A 21,846-nucleotide genomic window follows, 5' to 3' on the forward strand; every position below is an offset into this window, starting at 1 on the left:
CAGAAAAGACTGATGGTAAATATTTTAAAATGTCAGTGGTAGGTCTCGCCCTCTGAAAGGATTGTTGGCAATTATAATTTCTTCCTGCAGCTTTTGCCTACTTGGCACATTTTTATGGTACATTTGTATCATTCTTGTAGTCAAAACAGAAGTATTTTTTTTTAAATAGAAGAAAAAGGAAATACAAAGAAAAGGAAGAAGTGAGAGACAAAAGCAGTAATAACTTAAAGCACTTTAAAGATCTTAAAACATTTTTGTCTGATCTTCACAAAAGTCCTAAGTATCAGCCAGTCTAGGAAAGCATCCTCTTTCTCTTTAACAGATGCAAAGACAAGATCCAAAAGGTTGAGAGACTTGCCCAAGACCACTGTTCCATGATTTATTACCCTGTAGTAGACCACCTCAAAACTTAGCGGCTTAGAACAATGATTTATTATTATTTCTCATGGCCCTGGGTGTTGACTGAGCTCAGCTGGGTGTCTGTCACTTAGGGTCTCTTATGTGCTGTAGTCAAACCTCGGGTGGGGCTGTGGCCATCTGAAGGCCAACTGGGCTGGCTGTCAAGATGGCGCCCACCAGTGGCTGAGCGCTGGGAGCCCACCTGGGCCCCGACCAGAGTGCTTGCAGGGCCCCCTCTCGCAGCATGGAGGCCAGGTTCCTGGGGAAGACGCCCAAGAGTAAGACCTGGCAGAAGCTCCATGTCTTCAAGGCTCAGCCTCAAAATTTCCAAGGCATCTTTCCACCGCATTCTATTGGCCCACCAGTCACTAAAACCAGCCCACATTTAAGGAGCAGGAACTCAGCCCCTCTGCTTGATGGGGAGGGACAAAGTGACACCACAGACCAAGTGGGATGAGAGACATTGTTGGGGCCATCTTTGAAAAACAGAATCTGCCACCGTCACTCAACTAAAGATTGCCCGGAACAGGATGACACCCGTGTTCTTTTTATTGCAAAACACCTGCTCTCGGTAAGATGCGCAGACACCAGCTGTATCTTGTGTGAGATGCTATGGGCCTAGTGATGCTTTCCTTAAAAATAAAGACAGTTTGAGGGCAGTTTCATTTTTTAATGTAGGACTGGTATTTTTAAGCATGTAAAGCCAACTGGAGTTTCCCGGCTGCTCCAAACAAGCCTGCCAGCTAATCAGGGCTCGGGTGGAACCGTTCACAGCTCATCTGTTTTCTTTGAGCCCAAGTTCTATGTCTGGGTTGCTGACTGGTGACTGATAATGAAGCGATTTCCCTCGGCATAAAAATACAACTTAGGGACTGCTTTCCATATTAAAGTCATGAATCGCGCAGAGTAGCTTCCTGGCCCCCAGGAAGTCTAAAATAAAGCACGAGCGATTGTGAGCTTCCCTCATTTGCCCCGAGCCCACGTGTGTCATTTTCTGCCTTTCTATCCCCTCTCTTTCCCTCCGATTATAACGTCCCTTGGAGATGGGAGTATCTGGGCAGCCCAGCTCACTGGAAGATTCCAGAGCTGGGACGCCTGGTGCCCCTCACAGGTCATCGCGGGCCCTCAGGAGGTCTGCGCCTCGGGGACTAGGTGTTTTTTTCTTTGAAAAAACATAATCTGTTTGGTTTTGTTCCTCCTGGGTCTTAACTTGATTCAAGAGCATTTTCAGTGAGCAAAACCAGAATCTTTACAGATTATGCCCGTGACAAATGTCACTAGTTTTCCATCACGGTCCTTATGACTTTAAATTATGTTCAGCACCTGTGCCTTCCATGACTGGTTGCACTGATGACTGGGCACTCGTTTTGCTAACTTTCATTAACTGTCATTGTTGCTGTGGCTTAAATTCAAACCATCCTTGACAGTTTGGGGCGGAAGGGACTTCCTTTTCCCTTTGCCAAGTCTGCTCTCAGCATCCCCTTGGCTTCCCTCCAAGGGCAGCCTCTTTCCTCCCCCAGGCCAGCTCTGCCCCCTGCTCTCCATGAACACACGGAAGAGCCAGCGGTTTAGGGCTGAGCAGCAAGGACTGGCGGCCCTGACTGCCCGGAGACGGTTGAAGAGGCTGAACTGAATCGGTTTCCTCTTTTGCTGAGGGAGGGGTCACTGTGGGGAGGACAAGAGCTGAGACTGTAGCAGGGGTAGTGGGGAGCCAGAGGGATCCTAGAGGGAGGTCAGGACTGTTTGCTGGGAACTGCTGACACCACAGCAGACTGGGATGCCCGGGACCCCAGGGATGCAGCGGTGCCCCCAGCCCTGTCTTAGCAACACAGGGTCCAGCCCAGGCTGGGGTTTAGGGGTGCCTTTCAGCTGCTCTTCCATCTCCCTGTCATCCCCAAACTCTGCAACCACGCTGTCGGGTTTGCTTATCTTTCCTTCAGCCTGCTCTTTCCCTGGTCCTGACTCACTCCTTTTTTGTCTCTTCTCCCTCTTGTGCCTCCTTCACTTCTGGTCACTCAAAAACCTGTCACCAGAGAGCCATCTTCCTGCTGAACTTTTTCTGGAAGCAGCTGTATCGATTGATCAAAACATTTGTGTGGCTCTTTTGAAAAAGCAGGCATGTTTACAGCTTAAACATAGCCCAGGGTCTGGACACAGAACAACTTCTCTAGAAGTAGACTGCGAGCGGCTGCATTAATTAGTTCCTGTGAGCAGCTGAGCCCTGTGGCCGATAATGTTACTGGGATTCCATTGCTTGGGGGGCTGGCTTCACAATTTGTGCCTTGTGCTTCACTGCAGGTTTCCCCAGCCCAGAATACAAATGAGGTCACCTTGGCATTAATGCCCAGACTAGAATGGCCCCCTCTGGCACTTCTGAAATGGATCCAAACTTCTCTGAATATTTCCCTCAAATATTCCCAAATAAGCCTAGAGCTGCTAGTGCATGAATGAGTGGTCCCACAGCTGCCTGCTTCCTTCAGTGGCGGAACAGACCATCCCCTCTGTGCCAGATAGTGATGGCTCCCCAAAAGGGGGATATGGAATTGACTTGCCCCACAGAAGAATCGCCTGGGCCCCAGGTGTAACAGCTCCTTCCAGCTCACGCTTGGGCAGGCCCCTTCCACCAGGTACAAATGGTACCCGGGTCGCCGGGTCAAGATGGTGGCCCTTATCAACCACCCAGAGGGCTCAGAGCCAGCTTTCACACCACATCTTCAATCCATTCCACTGAGGCCAGTTCAGCCCCTCAAGCTTTGTTCAATATTTCTGAGCCTGAAGCAGAGGGGAGTGGGGCCTCAGGCCCCCTTCTCCCGGGAGTGATTCCACCCTTATAAAGATAATTGGGGCAACCCTGCAGCGCCTGCGCACCAAGAGCATACATTAGCGGGAGACAAGATGCCCAGCTCCATAAGGCAATAAGGCGTTCACCCTGAGCTCGGTCAGATGCTTTGTTACTTAAGAGGATAGATGGAGTCTTCAGAGCTGTTTCTCCCTGCAGCCAGCATCCACCCACCCACCCAAGGGCAGAAGAGTTCTGACCCCAAAGGTCATGGACACATTGGGACATTGATGTGGGGTAGTCACATGCTTGTCTGACCCCAGAGTGGCTTCCACGCCTCCCTTTTTATACAACTAAATTATTTTTCATAAAATTATGAAATGGACCAAGCAATAATAATGGCCAGAAAAGAAACATAACCAGTGAACATTTTCTCCTATCGAATTTCATAGACAGAATTGTATCAGTAAAAAAAAAAAATACATAAAAATAAAATGAATGTTCTGGTACAAAAAAATGGAAGTAAGTATGCCTTTTTTTTTTCAACTGTTTTAAAATCTATGTAACAGGAGGAGGGTAGAGCTCAGTAGTAGAATGCCTGCTTAACATGCACAAGGTCCTGGGTTTAATCCCCAGTGCCTCCATTTAAAAATAATAATAATAATTTTAAAATAAATAAATAAACCTAATTACTTCCCCCAAAACAAAAATAAACCAAAAAAAAAGGAAGAAAAAAAAACCCTAAGTTAAAAAATTACTAAAATATATATGTTTAAACTTTCAGTTCTGTAAAAAAAAAAAAAATTAATAAACAGAAACGTCAGTGAAACAGAGGAGACCAGAAGGGGGCGCTCTCACACCCTGTACCACCAGCAGAACCCAACAGGAAGAAGAAAAACTCCTTTCCTGGCAAGGGCTCAGCCAATGAAAAGCCAGGGTCTCTGTTTACCCCCGCCTCCTGCTTCCTATTCCCTCTATAAAAGCGGGCTACCTCCCTTGCCATATGAGGACCTGCATATGGCTCACCATGGTTGCAGACCCCAAACTGCAATTCTCTACTGAGCCTGAGTAAACGCATCTTTGCTGGAGAAATACCTGGCAGTCTGTTTGTTTCAGGTCAACAATCCTTTGGTTACAGCCTGATATAATGTTCTGTGTAAATAATTGTCCAAAAACCAATGAGTGGATTTTAATAAAATGGAAACATCTACAGAAGATACAATTTAGGCAACTACTAAATCACACTGGCTTTGTAAATTGTATTTTCTTGATTTACTCTTTAGTTTTGAAACAATTAACAATGATAAAAGGATACATTTAGTTTTCAAATTGCGATCAGTAGGCGATGGTGTGAACTAAAACCAGCACAAGGGAGTGAAGGAGCTGGAGTCTGCGTCTCCGTCTCTACCTCACTCTGCTGCCACAATTTGCTTCACGTTTCCTAGTAAAGACAGGACGTGTAGCCCCAGAGTTGGAGACCCAAACAGCACAGAGTGAGCTTGTGAAATCCCGTCCGCGTGGACGGAAGGTCTCTGAATTAACTCCTGTGTAGAATACAGTATTTATTAAGGTGTCAGTACTCATAAATGCGCTCACTGGAAGCTTACATAGATATCACTGAAACAGTGACTGCCACGGTTTTCTGCAATTCAGACCAAAAAAAGATTCACGTTAGGAGTACTATTATCACTGAGATGGCTTAGAATTGCTGTCACCAGATGGTGATAAAAATCAGACTGACTTTTAGTTTCATCATTCTTTTCAATGGGCTTCACACGCCCTGTCTTATTGTCTGCTCCCAGCAGACTCTTCCATTGCCTGGGAAGGTGTCTTTTGCTCAGCCCAAGTAAACAAACAAATCAGCAAATAGAAGCGCCACCTGCAGGATGGGTCTGGTACCGGAGAAGGAGTGGCAGCAAGGAGGCCTGCTTTTTCCAAAAACTGGTCTGGAAAACCCTTCCTGAACCTTCCAGGTATACGCAGCCGCCCTGCTCTGCTGCTCCCTCCCCAGGATCCCCAGGCCCGGCAGCCGCACCTACTGCAAGTCCAGCTCTGTTCACGCCTCGACGAAGTCTCTCCAGCTCCCTGAAATCCTAAATGAAAAATTACCCTAATAACTAGTAATCGTTAGTTGCATATTGAGTTTCTTTGGGACTAAAGCTAAAGGTACACTGTAATAAATCGTTCTAATTTGGGAGACAGGGAAATAAACAGAACTTTTTTTTTTTAGCAAATCAAAGTTATTCTTCTTCAAAATTGGCGCTAAAGCCCTGTGGTAAACAGATTAAAGCTTCCCAATGAGGCCTGTCAAATCCCCAGGGCCTGTGAACGTTTAGAGGGTGCACTGGGTGCAGGGGGCCAGCAGGCAGTGTCAGGGCAAAGACCCGTTTGCACTGGGTGGGGATGGAGTGCCCAGCCTGGCCACAAACACAGCTGGACGCCCAGGGCCCCAGGCATGGATGGGTAGGCAGGTCCTCAGCGGGGCTGGGTCCTCTCGACCTCGGAGCACACGAGCGAGCTGGACCGAAGGCCTCGCATTGCAGCCACTGTGCCTTTACTAAGGCTGTGACCAGCTTCAAGCACGTGGAATGTTCTCATTAGTTTGGAGTCTGGATAAGGCACCAGGGGTGGACCGGAGAGGAAACTTGACCTACCTTAGGTGTGAGTTCAGGGTCTGTTCGGAGGCGCTTTGCTTTTCAGGGGTCACGTTTCATAATAACATCTGGGCTGGCGTCAGTATCCCAGGGCTGCCCAAACACGTTACCACAAACTTAGAGGCTTTAAACGACTCAGATGTGTTATCGCTCTAGAGGTTAGAAGTCTGACATGGGCCTCACTGAGCTAAAGTCAAGACGTCAGCAGAGCTGCGTTCCTTCTGGAAGCTGTAGAAGAGAAGCCGCTCCTTGCCTGTTCTGGCTCCGACAGGCTGCCTGCTCTCAGTGGCTTGCAGCCCCTCCTCCGTCACCAAAGCGCCTCTGCCATCCCGTCGCTGACTCTGACTCAGACCCCTGCCCTCCTCTTGTAAAAGCCCTTGTCCTTGCACTGGCCCTACCAGAGAATCTAGAAAAATCTCCTTCTCTCAAGACCCTTAAGATCAGAGATTGGGTTTCAGAGATTAAAACATGGACACTGGGGAGAAGCAGAGAGGTCATTATTCTGCCAGTTGCACGGCCCTCTTGCCATTTTCAAAAAGTAACTTTAAAAATGAGCTCTGGTTTTTTCATTTCTTTGTCTCCTAAAGTAAAACAGTTTGTTCCCATTTATGTTTAGCTTACATCCCAAAGGGATTCAATAGGCAACAAATAATTACTAGTTATTAAGCTAATTTATCATTTGGGACTTGACTGTACCTAAGCACTGAACTACAAGAGGGCGAGGAATTCGTCTGTTGTTTTGATTTAGTCTGTGTACAGGTCTTTTAAAAAGCTGTGTGGCAGTTTGCAAACTTAAAATAGAATGAATAAAATCAAAGCCAAAATAAGACTCAATTCGAGAGACAAGCAGATTTTACTGGACACCTTCAGAGAGTGACGGTGGACACAGCTTCAAGGTTGTTGGTTGTCTGTTGCAGTTTGGGTTAAAGGATGAGCCCATTGTATTTCCTTGGGCTGTGGCCTGACAAACCAAAGTACACACGTGTATTAGGAAAAGAAACCTCTCTATGTCCAGGTGCCAAGACCCAGGCTCCCTCCTGGGTGTCCTCCGCCTCTACGCTGGGGTTACCTTCTCAAAACCTCTCTGCAGACAGTCCCACCATATCTGGTCCCATCTTCCTCCCAGCTGTCCCCAGCACTCCCCTGTCTCCTCTCCTGAAAACTCACCCTGGGGCTGTTCAGGCTTCCCCCTCCATGCCGTCTCCCTCTGCCACCTGGAGCCCTTGCCCAGAGTGATGAACAAACACTTTCCAGGGTCTCCTGCCTCCTCACCTGGATGGACCCTCCCCGGGGTCTCCCTCTGCTCTGTTCTGTCGGTGGAGATGCTCTGTTCTTCCAAAGCCCACCGAGAGGGGACTAGAGTGGTGAGTGGGAGACGGGCACCCTCTTGGCTACAAGCAGATTCCAGGCTCCTCCCTGTGAGGCCTCGCCTCCGTGTCATCCAGCCCCGATTCTCACCGCCCCTCTACTGCAGGGACCCAGCTCCACAGCCTCCCTGTCCCTCGCAGGCTCACATGTCTCATGCCCCATGTTGATGCTTCAACCCCTGAGTGCGTGTCAGGAACTCACACCAGCACAGTGATCTGTGGTCTCCGGCCCTGGTGAGCACTCAGGGACTCTCAGCGGTCACACACTGGTGTCCGCCCCTCTCCCTGCATTGTCATGCTGTTTCAAACCTTTATGTCCCTCCCTAGACACCACACTCCTTGCCTGCTTCCCATTTCTCTCGGAAGTTTCTGCCGCCAAAGTCACAGAGAAAACCAGACAGTGAGTGTCACCTCCCCGCACCCCACCTGGCAGACTTGAGCTCTTTTGCACACATTGTATTGAAAATGAGCAGGACCCTGTGGGGCCCTCCCAGGTACAAAAGCCCTTCCTTCTCCCCATTTCTTGCTTGTAGGAAAAAGGTTTCAGCCTCCTAGACCTTCCCTGGGTTCCAAAGGGCAGATTCAAACAGTCCCTAACTAGGGCAGGGAGGGGGTGCAGACAAAGGAAAGGCAATCAAGGAACAGTCGTGCGGGGACGGGCAGGGTCCTGGTCCCTCCCAAAGGGGTGTACAGAGCCACCTGATACAGGTCTCTGAGTTCTTTGATGGGAACTAAGACCCACCCCAGTGGAGGGTGGAAACTTCAGGCTGAGCACAAGCACGCGGACCCTAGACCGCTAGGAACCTGAAGGCTGACCTCACCAGCAGCCGGTCAGAGGAAGGTCACACACCCCAGACCTCCCCCCAGATTTTGCCTGTAAAAACTGTTGCCCAGAAACCACCGGACAGTTGAAGTGTTTTAAGCACCAGCTACCCCGGACTCTGCGCTTTCCTTCACCACAAGCCGGGGTCAGCAGCTTGGATTTACCGCACCTGGGCGAGGGGACCCGAGTTTGGTTTGGTAACTAACATGACACCGCAAATACTTCTTCCTCACCAGGCTTCCCCCCAGGCCCGCGGGTGCCTGGCGGGCAGGGGGAGCACGCACACACCGTAGTTTTTAAATCTGCTTTACCCTCTGTTCCTAGTGTCCGGTGCAGGACTGGACGCGTGCTTGTTAACAGGTCTCAGCCGGAAGTCATTTCTCAGATATCACCTTTCTTAGAAGGAGGTAATGAGAAATAAGCCACTTTGTATTGCCCGTGCTCCCTTCACAAACATTTCTAGAGCACCTAATGCGTGTCAGGCCGCGCATCTAGTCCTGGGGACGCTGAAATGGTTAGGACACGTCAAATGAAATAAAGGTGTCAACCAAATGCAACGTCGCCATAATCTCTCATGGAAACGTGTTTCCCGGGTTGATGGCTGGACTTAAGGGGACTTGACGTCGTTCAGAATGAATTCAGAGAAGAGCCGCTCTTGAATTTCTTCAGTGAAGCATTGTCCTTCTGAGCCTCGTGGGCCCACCAGGCAGACGGGAATCATCAAAGGGGCCTCGCTGGTCCCCTCAGTGCCCAGTGGATGGATGGCAGCTGGGCCCATCGGTCACAGCTTAGAGAGAGTGAGACACAGAAGGGGACACCTGTGGTGGGACAGTTCCCCGTCACAGTACAGGGAGCTCCTCTTATCAGAGTGAGACCTACTGGAGAGCCCCTGAAGTGGACACAGAGGTGTGTCTCAGGGGCCTTCTGCACCTTTCAGAAGGCTCGGCCTTCTTACCCTGAACAATTAGGAATCACCCAGGCACAGCTCAGAGTGCAAAGAGGGGCCGGGGACCCGAGAACGGCCAGTGCCCCGGGGGCATTGAGAGGTCGCCACACCTGGGAATCACTCTTGCCAGCAGAAAGCCAGAGAAGATAATTAGCTCTAGGACCTGGAGGAACTAGGGGCAAGAGTCCAGGCCACCTCTTATGGTTAATTTTTTCCACTTAGTTGTTATATGATCAGAGTCTCACACGCACCCACAGTCTGAAAGGACCGACCATTCACTCTACAGGAGACAGCGAGGTTCCCTGTCCCTGCTCGCCACCCCCATTTCCTGTTTCCCAGGGCAGCCTCCTTCGTCAGTGCCCGCTGATTATTTCAGTCCCCACCTCCACATCTGAGATCACTGTCTGCTCCGGGCCTCCCGCCCCGGGGTTGACAGCACCTCTCTTCCACGGTGGTTGAGGACTTGGATCCATTCCACGTCTTCGACGCCACGGCACACACGTGCGGGGTCCTGCCCTCCACCTTCCCAGCTGGGTGACACAGTAACTGTAGTGAGACCAGTGGCTGGGTCTGCATCAATGTGAGTCTGTGCACGCAGCTCCCGTCCCTGCCGCGCAGTCCAGCCAGCGGTGGCAGGCTCCCAGAGGGCACACTTTCTACAGCCCTGGTGTTGGGTCTACACTGAGCGTCAAGCAATCCAGTTCAGAGAGTGCAAAGGTAGCAGGTGAAGCCATCATGCCTGCTGTCTGCCCGACTTCACTGTCACATTCACGGAACTATGATTCCAAGTGTGCCGAGCTGTTCTTTCACATCGTGGACTTGAGAGAACCAGGAGGCTGTAAATTCCCCCGCTGGCTTGAAGGAGCCCCCAGCCGCTTGCCTCAGTGTTTCCTGTGTTCACCTAAGCAGGTCAATAGAGAAGTAATCGAGAAACCTATAGGAAAGACATTTCATAATTTTCATTTAAAAAGCTATAGGGAGTTTTTAAAAACCAGCTTTATGGGCATCTCATTTATATAACATAAAGCACCAACTGTAAGCGCACAGTGCAGTGAGTCTTGTGACGGCTGTGTATGGTCGTGTAACCACAGCTGCATTCGTGACATAGAGCATTTCCGTCCCCGGAAAGCCCCTTGGCGGCCGCCCTCTCCCCGCATCTCCCAGCCTCCACCCCCGGGCAGCCCCTGACCTGCTTTATGTCACTGAAGTTTTGCCTTTTCTAGATAAACTGAATCATACAATTATTCAGTCCGGCTTCTTTTACTTAGTGTAACATTTCCCCGTGTCCAAAGTGCGTTCCTTTTTACCTCCGGGTGGCCTTCCCCTGGAGGCATAAACCGCAGTCCGTTTTTCCACTCACCAGTCAATAGACACTTGAGCTTTTCTGCAGTTTCTAGCGCTGATGAATAAAGCTGCTACAAACACTTGAATAAAATTCACTCTGTGTTCATACGCTTTCATTCCTCCTGGATAAATATTTGGAGGCAGAATTGCTGGGTCGTATGTCAAGTGTCTGTGAAACTTTCTAAGGAGCTACAGGACTGCAAAACTTGCATGGAGGACACACGGAGCTATTCACATTAAAATTCCTTTTTCAATTTATTTTTTTGAAGTACCATCGGTTACCACGTGTCAGCTTCTGGTGTGCAGCACCATGTCCCAGTCATGCACATACATACATGTATTCATTTTCATGTTTTTGAAGGTTATTACAAGATTTTGAACATAGTTCCTTGTGCTATATAGAAGAAACTTTGAGCTATTCACATTTAAATTGATTAAAATAAAATGTGAAAGTCGGGTCCTCGGTTGCGGAAGCCACATCACAGGTGCTCAGTAGCCAGATGTGACTTGTGGCTACCGTGCAGGCTAACCCGGCATGGAACTTCTCTGTCATCCCAGAAAGTCCTACTGGACAGCACTGCTATAGAATTGATAACCTTGTGTTTCAGGATAGAAACTTTCCATTGGTTTGGATGAAAGGCGTTTTTTTTAAAGCCATGAGTTACCCGTCTTACTGTTGTTTATGTAAACACTAACATCCTTGCCAACTCTAGTTAAGAGAGGAACCCTCCCATCCCGTATTCACTTTGTAGAACTGATGTTCGGAGCCGCCCAAGGACTAGACTGTCGGACAGCCTGGAGTCGTTATTGTTCATGTGGGAGCAGCTGGCTGTCCGTGTGGAGAAGCCGCCCACGGGCACCCACTGCCCTCCCAGCCTCGGCAAAGCCCTTGGAACTGCGGGGGACCTCTGCTCATAGCTGGGAAACGCCAGGGGCCCCAGGACAGGTAACGTAATAAGCTGGTGGAATCACAGTCTCAGAAATAAGTCTATACATTGCTTCTCGGATGCTGTCTTCACTCATCACCTTTTGAAAAAAGAGCACGAAGCCCAGCTGACAAAGAGTGGGGCGCCGGCCGGCCTTGAAACTCTAAGCGTCAAGTTCCAGCAGCCTTAAAGATCCTTGGATTTCACGAATTGAAGTTTTTTCTGACCGTAGCCCAAATGGTTTAGTTTCACCTTGGCTGTTCCCTGTGAGGTGCCGATTTCCTGGCAGCTGGGACTAATGGTGAGGAATCCGGCCCTGGGACAATCAGGGGCATTGAGCGTGGGCATGGCTCCGTTCCCCATGGGTGGTCTTTCTCAGGGACGGGAAGGCACATCACATAAGAAGGGGCTTTTGTTACCTCTGGGGCAATGTTGCCTTTTGTGAAAGAGAGTATTTTAACCACAGACTTACACAAGGCTGGCAAAACAACAGGCCCTCTTGTGGTTTTAGCCATTAATCTTCTTTTATGTAGGGGGACAAAAATCAGATGCTTCAGTGATGTCATCATTTGGCTCAGAAGAGAGCCAGTGGAACCAAAGGACACCGTTGTTTCCCCGACCCAGCGGTTGACAAGGAAGCTGCACTGCTTTTTCTTCTGCCGAGAGAAGAGGGCACGTCTGCAGCGGACTGCCCACAAACATGGCCGGACTCTTCACGCAGAAAGAATTTGCCGGAATGGCTTTGTGCAAGAGAGTCAACATTTCCAAAGAGGCTCCCCCATCTGTCATCTGCTTTCTTTGCATTCTGAAATTTAAAAAAGCTCTCTTTCTTTTTTTCAATGGTAAGTCTGGTGAAATGGGTCTCCCCCACCCCCTTCACTCCATTGATCCTCTTTCTCTTCACCTTTGGTAGAAAAAGTCATTTAGGGCAATAAAACAATAAAGTTCTCTTATGAGGGGCGAGAGGCTACCATACAGGCTAACCCGGCATGGAACTTCTCTGTCATCCCAGAAAATCCTACTGGACAGCACTGCTATAGAATTGATAACCTTGTGTTTCAGGATAGAAACTTTTCATTGGTTTGGATGAAAGGCGTTTTCCCCTTCACTAGTGAAGGGAAGACGCTCTAAAGGAAGAAACAGAAGGGCGTGATGAGCTCGTCCTTGGCAGGGACCAGGGGGCTCACTCTGGGAAACTGGAACCTCTGTAGCCTGTGAGAGGCTCCCTGCTGGGCAGGAGAAGACAGACGGGACAGACCAGACAGAGAGGGGGCCCCGGGCACCCATCACAACTGAACTCCTTTCACCAAAAACTACCTAATGGCAAAATGCAGTTCCCAAAAGGCCCGATGGTGTAAGCATGTGTGCTCAGCTCTGCGTGCTTCTGCACAGAGTGTGGGCCACCCCAGCTGGGCTACATAATAGACTTTCAGTGGATCCAGTGCCAAAATGGCCCCAGTTTTCTACTCCTTCCCACGCTCGCGCCCTTCCGCGATGTGACTTGGCACTCTTTACGTCGACAGTCGGAGTCTGTTTTCCGCTTCCCATGAATGCAGACTGGTCTATGACTTGCTTGAGCCAATAAATGTGGTGGAAGCATCTGAACCTTGGCTTCAAGAGACTTTGTGCTCCTCTGCTCTCTTACTTGAGCCCTGCCTCCACCGGGAAAACAAGCCCAGGCTCTAGCCAGCTGGAGGATGACAGACCACGTGGAGCAGGGCTGCATCTTCTTAGCCAAGACCATCCTGGACCACCTTGCCTCCCGCCAGCTCACAGATGTACGCACAAGCCCAGCTGAGCCTGGGCAGGCAAACTACGAGTTTGCAGGAAGTAATATGATCTGTTTTTTTAAGCCACTAAGTTTTGGGGTGGTTTTGGGGTGGTTTTTTACAAAGCAATGATGTAGCTGGTAACTCTTTAGAACCCAAGAGTCACTGAGGGCAAAGAGATGACAGATGGCATTAAAATCATAATAAAACCCAAACAACAAGCAGCACAGGGTTGTGCATGAGCTGCAGGTTCAAAGGAGAGCCCTGCAGCGTGCTCTTCTCCCAGCTGGCAGGGACCTCAAGGCAACCCTATCCAGCTTCCTCTGGAGAGCCTTCTCTACATCCCGCAGCTCAGTCAGTTCCCAACTCAAAGGCCAGCCCAGCACTCACGGCCCAGCCCCACCTGGAAGTGAGGCATCTCCTGGTTCCCAATGCCGTGTGGCCAGTCCTCTGCAAACCGGATCATCTGCACCGGATGGACTAGAGTGCACCCTAAGAACAGTACCTATTTATAGAAGCAGATGCAAATTATTGAAAGCTACCACTTAGAGAGGAGAGCTGCTTACAGTTTGGCGACCACCCTTTAAACTCGGTCTTGCAGAAACATACGCATACTGCTTTCATAAACGGGCTTCTACAATTCAAATTTACGCTTATTGCTTTTCTGAAAATGCTCGTTGTGGACAATTCAAACAACAGGGAGTGACTAAAGTCAAATAGGAAAGTCCTCCCTTCCCCTGTAGCTGCAGACGACAGGCTGGCGCATTTCTTCCAGAACATCGTGCTCTTTGTAAGCTTGCTTTATGGTCTGTGCTCTAAAACACAAATTTGTTTTCCGGCTACATCCATTTCATGATCCAATTCTTCCCCTGAGGCTCCTGTTTAAATATTATTACCTTTTGCTGTTTTATTGTTTTTAATTCCCCAGAACTGTCTGTGACCGTCTAATTGATCATTTTCATAGCAGCCTGTTCTTGTTTCTTGAATGTAGTGTTGGTTCTCAGAGGGTATTAATTAGGCTTTTAAAGGACTTTTGTCTCTTTCTTGTCTTAACCATGTTTCTTTTTTTTAATCTTTTTTTTTTTATTGAAGTGCAGTTGATTTACAATGTTAGTTTCATGTGTATAGTAATTCAGTTATACATATACATACGTTTATATTGTTTCAGATTCTTTTCCATTACAGCTTCATTACAAGAAATTGAAAAAAGTTCCCTGTGCTATACAGTAGGTACTTGTTGTTTATTTATTTTATATATAATAATGTGTATCTATTAATCCCAAACTCCTAATTTATCCCTCCTCCACCTTTCTCTGCTGGTAACCACAGTCTTTTTCTATGTCTGTGAGTCTATTTCTGGTTTGTAAATAAATTTTGTGGGGTTTTTTTAGATTTCACATATAAGTGACATCGTATGATATTTGTCTTTCTCTGTCTGACTTATTTCACTTAATGTAATCCATGTTGCTGCAAATGGCATAATTTCATTCTTTTTAATGACTGAGTAATATTCCATTGTACCTTGTTTCTTGCAAGTCATTCGCAATGCTTGCCACTTACAGACACTTGATTTTCCTCCAAAGTCTTATAACTCCTGTATGTGGTTTCATAGCTATCAGTGAAGATCTAGATTTATCAGTATCAACAGCTGTTGTGAGCACCCCTTGTAAATGAGAAGTCACTGTTTCAATTCTCCTGTCATAAATGTTCCTGAAAGGCAGAGCCTGGCTGCAGGGTTTGGCGGTGGCTTGCCTGTGGCTGCAAGGAGGTGAATATTGGCCAGTACGGAGAGGGGTCTTTCTGTCATTTACGTGGATGGGGTATTGGTTAGTGGACTGCGGATTCTCTTCGGTGCAGGAAGAGAGATGGCAGTTAGCCTGGGAGCAGGGTGTGTGAGTGTGTGTCAGAGTCACTTGAAAGATGTGCTGAAACACAGCTTGCCCAGTCTCTCCGGCTACATCTCTGATTTGGAGGATTTGGGGGCGGTGTCTGGGAGTGTGCCTCTCTGACACGTTCTCAGGGGCTGCTGTGCTCCTGGGACAAGGATGCCCTTGAAGAAACATGAAATTAGGGGCTCTCACTGCTGTGTGGAGACTCCTCGCTTTTTACCCCTCCATGCTGATGTGGTGGCTGGGAGCTCCCTGGGCCAGGACCTCGATGCTCTCACGAGGACAGAGACTTACAGCAGGGGCCTGGGCCCTTCTGGAACCTAGCAGCTGACTCCCAGCCCCAGCCTGCTCTGTGAGTTCGGGAAGTTTCTGAAAAATTAATTCATTTACTTTTTTTGTACCCCCAATGGGCTGTGAGCTGTTTCAGTTCTGACTAAGCTTTTATCACTTCCTCCTATCTACTGTATCTCATTCATAGATTTTAAAGAATTTCTCATCTCTTTTCCAGCATTACTCTGAGTTCCTCCTCCTCCTCCTTCTTCTTAAGATTTATTATGTAATTTCTCAACATACATCGATGTAGAGAAAATAACATAATAAACCTCTGTATACTCACCACTACATTTTAAATGCTTCTGTTATTTAAATATTTATTCTGTCATTTAAATGAGATTTGGGGGAGGAAGATGGATAAACCAAGGGTTCAATCCACCATCTAGATCTGGTGCTCTCCCTTGTAATCAGAAATGAAATGCCATCCACATTTGTTTATGAGTTTCCATTCTCATCACCTATCCAGTTCTTCTTAGCTATATCATATTTTCTAGAACGATCTGCCCATGAATTCATCCACAAATAAGCCAAACTTAGAATAACAATAGGGAACCAAAGGATATAATGCAACTTCCTTGGCAATACGCACAGAACTTTAAATCTTGAAGACTGAAGTGAAACCAATAATGGATATTAATTCCAGACTCATGGGAGGACGGGATTTTGTTCAATTGTAGGTGAAACTTTGACTTGCATTGAGTTCATGCCTCCAGTCCTTAGATTCTTGCTACTTTTTTTGTATCTGCATATTCTTTCTTCTGTCCCAAGATGACAAGCCTGGGCGATGTTTGGATAAGTTCCTAGATGTAAGTGGCTTGCATAGGTAGAGGTCAACTATGGTGATTTTCTTGATTAATATTCTTCTTAAAATGACAATCTTTAGGTCCATCCATGTTGCAGCAAATGGCATTATTTTATTCTTTTTTAAGGCTGTGTAGTATTCCATTATATTTATATTTTTATATATATATATATATATATATACACACACACACACACGTATATGTACATATATAAATATACCACAACTTCTTTATCCAGTCATCTGTTCATGGACATTTTGGTTGTTTCCATGTCTTGGCTACTGTAAATAGTGCTGCTGTGAACATTGGGGTGCATGTATCTTTTCAAATTAGAGTTTTCATCTTTTCCAGATATATACCCAGGAGGGGATTGCTGGATCACATGGTAAGTCTATTTTTAGTTCTTTAAGGACTCTCCATGCTGTTTTCCATAGTCACTGCACCAAAGTACATTCCCACCAACAGTGTGTGTTGGGGCGGTTCCCTTTTCTCCACAGCCTCTCCAGCATTTATCAGTTGTGGACTTTTGAATGATGGCCATTCTGACTGGTGTGAGGTGATATCTCACTGTAGTTTTGATTTGCATTTCTCTGATAATTAGCGATATTGAGCATTTTTTCTATAGATAATTTCTAAGTCAGAAAATCATATCCTGGAAGATCTTGAGTCTCTGAACAGGCCCAAACCAGGCAGGACTGTGAGACAGTGATTCCTCTTGAGTTCTCTCCAGTTTCCATTCCCACCCCCCCAGCTCACACTCCTTCTTCAGTCTGATTGCAGTTGTTTTGGTTTGAAGCCACTGAGAGTGGAACTAAAGCCAAATGGACTTCCCAGAACCAGAACCCGGGTTAAAGAGGCGGCAAGTTCGCTGGTCATGAGGTCCTCACTCCCGAGCCTTCTCTCCCCTGGGCTGACAGCTGCCCATGCTATCAAGAGGGCCATCTTGGGGGGGTCGGCCGAATGTGGCCCCCAGGACACGCATGCTCTATTACCTGGAGCCTGGGAACGCGCTCGCTTGCCAGGCAAAGGGGACTTCGCGGGCGTCGTCAAGGTTAAAAGAGGAGATGGGTTCATCCAGGTGGGCCCAGTGCCATTGCAGGACCCCCAGAAAGGGAGGAGGGAGGCACGGGGTGGGTCACAGGGGTGTGACCCTGGAAGGAGGGGCAGGAGAGATTGGAAGGGTGAGAAGCATTCAATCCGCTGTCGCCGGCTTTGGAGGTGGAGGAAGGGGCTGGGAACCAGGGCATGTTGGGGTGGGGGTCTCTAAGAACTGGGAATGGCCCTCAGTGTGTAGCCAGCAAGGAAGCAGGGATCTCGGCCCCACGACCGCAAGGATCTGGACCTGCCACAGCCCAACAGAGCCTGAAGCAGGCTCTCCGCAGGGCCTGCAGAAAGGCCCGCAGCATGCACACACCTCGAGGTGGGGGTCAGACCCGTGGAACCTGCCGCACTTCCAACCCATGGGAGCTGTGGGCTAATAAGCAAGTGTTGTTTTAAGTCTCTGAATTTCTGGTGACTTGGAAATGAATACACCCCAGATCTGGAGGGGATTTTCAGGAGAAAACACACCAGCACGTCCGTTCCAGGAGTGTGCTGACATCACCAAGGCCAGCCCCACTGAGATTCCCTTCCCCGCGGGTCTCCTCAGGGCAGCTCTGTGCCCGCCCAGGGCAGCACCTGCATCCTCCGAACGCAGCAGAGCAGAGCAGAGCTGCGCATTTGCTGTGGCCCAGCAGGGACGCAGAACAGCCTCCACTGCCTCGGGCGGGTTTGTCTCCACAAACTCGTAAGTTGCGCTAGTGCCTTTTCTCTTAAAAAAAAAATTAGTTGGTTTTACAGAGAAAAGCAAATCAAAACTACAGTGAGGTATCACCTCACACCAGTCAGAATGGCCATCATCAAAAAGCCCACAAATGATAAATGCTGGAGAGGGTGTGAAGAAAAGGGAACCCTCCTACACTGCTGGCGGGAATGCAGTTTGGTGCAGCCACTATGGAGAACAGTGTGAGGTTCCTTAAAAAACTAAAAATAGACATATGACCGAGCAATCCCACTCCTGGGCATGTATCTGGAGGGAACACTAATTTAAAAAGATACATGCACCCCAATGTTCATAGCAGCACTATTTACAATAGCCAAGACATGGAAACAACCAAAATGTCCATTGACAGATGACTGGATGAAGAAGATGTGGTAAATATGTACAACAGAATACTACTCGGCCATAAAAAATGAAATCATGCCATTTGCAGCAACATTGATGGACGTAGAGATTATCAATATTAAGTGACATCAGTCAGACAAAGAAAGGCAAATATGATATCACTTATATGTGGAATCTAAAAAAAACTGATACAAATGAACTTCTTTACAAAGCAGAAACAGACTCACAGTCACAGAAGACAACTTGTGGTTACCAAAGAAGAAAGGGATGCAAGGTGGGGGATAAATTAGGAATTTAGGATTAACACGTACACACCACTATATAGAACGTAAACAACAAGGACCTACTGTACAGCACAGGGAACTATATTCAATACCTTGTAATAACCTGTAATGGAGAGGAATCTGAGAAAGAATAGATATATATGTATGCGTATAACTGAATCACTTTGTTGTGCACCTGAAACTAACACAACATTGTGAATCAACTCTACTTCAATAAAAATAAATGAATTAGAAAACTAATTAGTTTTAGACTTCCAGCGGGGAAGCAGGTATTAAGAGGGAAGAGCACTCAGCTGCGCGGGCGTTGGGTCTTCTCACGTGTCGTTCGTCTGTGGGTTTGCCTGGTATGGAGCTGCAGCTCAGACACTGGCACCTCTGCCTGCAAAATGAGGGAGAGTCCACGGGCAGAGCACAGGGTCCAGCTCCGACCCCTCCTGGGCCAGCAGGGGGCAAGGACCCACTATGAATACCTGAACACCAGACATCATTTCTCCCTCTTTAATTAGAAAAAGAAAAGCAAGTACAAGACAAAAGTAGATGAAATCGGTATGAAAGCTCCTCTCCCCGGTCTTACATCCCAAAGGTTTGCACTGTTACCAGTTTGGGATTTCCCATTCCAGGCATCTTCTGTGCACATAATCTACTCTGTCACTCCGTCTCCTACTTTCTCTTTCTCTAGTTTATTAAACCCATATAGTGACATTTCTCCAAGTTTAAAATTACAAACCTAGAATGTTCTTTCCATGATTGCTGAGCTTGTCTTTGCATGGATATCCTGGGTCCTAACCGAGGATCATTTAGGTTGTGGCTACTTCTCCCCATCACAGACGTCTTTGTGAGTGTATTTGTAATGAGGAGTTGCTGGGTCCCAGATGCTAAATTTTCAGATCAAATAGCTATCACCGAGTGCCCCCAGTTTCCGCTCTTTTTAATCTTAGCATTTTAGGTGTCTCTCTTTCTGTTCTAAACTCACCTAGCAAGTCCAATAGCATTATCACTCCAAGAGTGCCTGCAGGTTCCTCCACTTGGATTCTGTTCTGGGTTTCTGCCTCCCTGTGTTCTTTCAGAGGCAGGATTTGAGGTCAGATGCCTACCAATCTCAAAGCTCTATCCTATTTCATTCTGAAAGATTGCTTCTGCCACCGTTTCTTCCTAATCTCATGTATCTTCATTAGCAGCTAAAAACCGTCCTCAGTTCAGCACACAGGCTTGTTTCTAGACCCAGGTCTCAGTTGGAAAGCCCTGCACTGGGAGGCGGTGGGTCACCTGCCTCCTCCGAGCTGCAGCGCACGCACCACCTCTGTGGGTCCTGCTCCATCGCCCTAGGTCCCCACTGCCCGGTGGAGCATCTGCAACACAGAGCTCACTGCAGATGGAGGGCCTGGGATTCTGGGGAGAAAGGACCTGTGATGGCCACTCCCCGGGATGCCGTCATCCAGCCTCAGTCTCTGGACCCAGTAATGACTTCTCCGCTGAAGCCAGGAAGGGCAGGCATTGAGCTCACCTGGGATGCATGTGCAGTGCAAAAAGTGAGGATGCCCCGTGCAAGTTTTCTGTTTCAAAGTGTTTCCTCCAGCCAGGGGAAGGAGCATGTGGGTTTATGCTTTTTCTCTTCTGCACCTTCCCCTGCCTAGGCTGCAGGGATCACACCCTCCTGCCATGTTTTCATTCCCCTCTGAGTAGTAAGGAGTTTGAGCAGTGGTGTGCTGGAAATTGTTAACCAACCAGCTCCCTGGAGGAAAAGCAAAGCCCTGACCAGCACCTACTGATTTCCAAGGTGTAAATATTTCCACCATGGCCAGTTCAAGCTACCAACCTGACATCACCAAATTCAGAGTTGGGAAGAAATACACAGTGACCACCACCGTTGTGTAAGATTTCCGCCACCATGACACAGCAGATGTAAGTAGCCTCGATAGCACCGACAGCAGTGAAATGAACAGGAAGTGATGAATACTGAGTACTTATGACCTCTTTTTCATATAATTTATTTCTGAGTTTATCTACTTTGATCTTTAATAACAGCTATGTTTAACTGGCTCAGAGGGGGAGGGGGTAGCTCAGTGGTAGAGCACATGCTTAGCATGCGTGAGGTCCTGGGTTCGATCCCCAGTACATCCATTTTGAAAAACTTTAATAAAAAGTAAATAAATAAACAAAATTACCTAACCCTTCCCTCCCCCCAAAAACCCAACTAGCTCACAAAATTCCTGAAACTTTAGTAATTAGCTCCTGTGAGCTGGTACAAGCTGCTGATGGCTTGGTGCATCACTGACTGGCTCTGAAAGGGACGCAACGGCTGAGAATCTGGCATTTTCTTAAACGTTTATGCAAGAGTTACCCGTTCCTGCACAGTCCTTTGGCCGTATGCCTGACACCCAAATCTCAATTCTCTGCTCTTCAGGTGGAAAAAATCAGGTGGACTTCCGATTTGGGGGGATCATTTTTGGAGTCCTCTAGAATGTTCTAGAAAGAATGATTCTAGGTAAATACTTGTTCTCAGAATCTCCAGCTGAGATTAAGTTGGGTCTTGATTCTAACATACAGATCTGTGCATATTCCTTTCTTCCAAGACTCTGGAGTATCTGGGTAGAGAGCTATCTGTGCTTGTGTTTCACAGTGCTCTTTGTGTAAGAACACCCATCTCCCCCATCTCCTGGGGATGCGCTGGTCTGAGCCCAGGGTAGGGACGTTGTAGCCAGAGGGAAGCTGATGGAAAGATTCCAAGTGCATTTGCAGGCTTCCTTTTCTTACAGAAACTCTCCTTTCTAACTTTCAAAAACAGAGCTAGAAGATAAGGCCTCTTTCCACTGATAAGAAATCCAAATCCAGTTTTTGGATTAGATCCAATTAACCAGCTCAAGTCTTCAAATTGATACAATGTGTAAATTCATCAACAACACAAATAGAAGTCAATAACTGTATGTGGAGCAAAGCCCCCTTGTGCCTACCTGCTGGTGGTCGGGCGTAGGTGCTTCATTCCCCCAAACCTGCCTCTGTCTTTTGCTTCAGAACATGGGGCTGGCTTGCTGGCACTTCCTTCTCCACGCCTGCCGCACCCTCTTCAAGTCCCCTGCACGCCCTTCCCTTGTATGCTGTTTCTGCATCCTTTTCAACGCAGCACTCCAAGGACCAAGTGAGTCACAGGAAGGAAACAGATACATCATCCCATGATTACCAAAACACACGCACAATACACAAATACACAGGGACAAATACAAAGGCACGCACACATACACACACCCGTGAACACACACAGGGGCTCGTCATCTGGCTCGTGGGGAACCTTGCAGCCACCCAGTGTTTTGCCTTCCTCCCGCCTGTTTTCACTTACTGATGTTGGCCAGTTTAAGCAGCAAGGACTCC

The 21,846-nt window shown here is 47.8% G+C and overlaps 1 long non-coding RNA gene across 1 annotated transcript; it reads right to left on the reverse strand.

Moving 5' to 3' along the window:
• Window positions 1-6,666: 6,666 nt before the first annotated feature.
• On the reverse strand, window positions 6,667-21,567 carry LOC141577762 (uncharacterized). The gene is made up of 2 exons (XR_012507212.1): window positions 21,432-21,567; window positions 6,667-9,902 (listed from the first exon to the last, which is right to left on the reverse strand). It is a non-coding gene; the product is annotated as an uncharacterized LOC141577762 (long non-coding RNA).
• Window positions 21,568-21,846: the final 279 nt, after the last annotated feature.

The sequence above is a fragment of the Camelus bactrianus genome, chromosome 5 (genome assembly GCF_048773025.1).
Source record: "Camelus bactrianus isolate YW-2024 breed Bactrian camel chromosome 5, ASM4877302v1, whole genome shotgun sequence".
Lineage (NCBI taxonomy): Eukaryota > Metazoa > Chordata > Mammalia > Artiodactyla > Camelidae > Camelus > Camelus bactrianus.